This window comes from Phytophthora parasitica (genome assembly GCF_000247585.1).
Source record: "Phytophthora parasitica INRA-310 unplaced genomic scaffold supercont2.42, whole genome shotgun sequence".
NCBI lineage: Eukaryota > Oomycota > Peronosporomycetes > Peronosporales > Peronosporaceae > Phytophthora > Phytophthora nicotianae.
In genome coordinates this window covers 520,535-521,793 of record NW_008649028.1, presented here as the reverse complement: position 1 = coordinate 521,793, position 1,259 = coordinate 520,535, and positions in this window count along the sequence as shown.

Here is a 1,259-nt window from a genome sequence, read left to right as displayed (position 1 = left end):
CATTTTCACCGAGCAAAAGGTCAAGCACCTGAACCCGTGGACGCTCCCTAGATTCATTTGTGGTGATGGATAACACTGTCATCCACATGTACAATATGTGTGCACAGGTGCGTAGTTGTACTGCTCTATCTCCCTCGGAATTTCCCACATCTCAACCCAATTGAGGTAATGTCTGGCAGGCTCAAGAGTTCGTTACAACGATACGCAAGAATGGTCTTCCCTCCTTAAGCTTGTGTTGAAGTAGGCGATGAAGCAATGCCTGCGGGGTGAGGAACACGGGGTGGAACTGGTTTAGCACTGCGGATATGGACCAGGGTGTAAACGAGGCCGCTTTCAATACAGACTCGTTTCTTCCTGAATTGAATCTAATCACTAGCGTGGTCAAGCTCTTCTACATCTTCCTCTGGCCCCTGAGGAGGCTCAAAGGAGGAATAGACTCCGCTCGGCAATAGATTGTAGTTGGCAATTGCGTAATTGTGCGAAACTCAAGTGAACGTCAGTGCAATCTCTCTCGACCCGCTAATCTGTACGTTGACCACGCCATACTCGCTCTTCGTCAACCTGCTCTTCAGCTAGCATAGCGTCGGGATGGTGAGCTTGAGCGAAGGAAGCAATGTCGGGTGGTGTGAGGGTAGAGCCCTTTGGCTGTCGGGCATGCCAAATTCACCAGTGAGTTCTAGCAATCTCCCTAACTTGGAGCTGGGGTCTCTGTGCTAAGTCCCCATCGATATAGTTTTCGCTTTTTGAATTCCTGAAGCGGCAGCTCCTTCTTCGCAGCAAGCACAAACACCTCATTTCCAAAGGGACAGGATTCTTTCGTGCGCTTCTGGTAGTTAGTATAGGCTGATGGAAGGAGTGGCGCAAAATTGTCTGCTGTTATAGCACCCCCTGTCCGTCTGACTTGGATCAATGAAAAAGCTTATGTCTGGCCTGGTAGTCTTTTCCAGGTAGTTCATCAACTATGTAGTACTCTCTGTTCATCCTTACTGAACAGAAAGCGTCGTAGCTATCTCTCTCATTATCAACGGAGAGTACGGGGTCTCTCACCTGCACTACTGTTCTACTGGACGTTGTGATTTATCATATTTTGACTCTTAATAGCGGACTGGGGTCGGCATAGCTGAGTGCTTGGACAATTGCCGTTGTCGAAGTGGGCATTCTTCCCTCAGCATAGGTAAAGCTTGCTGCTACTATTATTACGTGAATAACCCAGAGTATGATGATGTTATTTTGAGTATGCTAGCCAATTTAGATTTTTT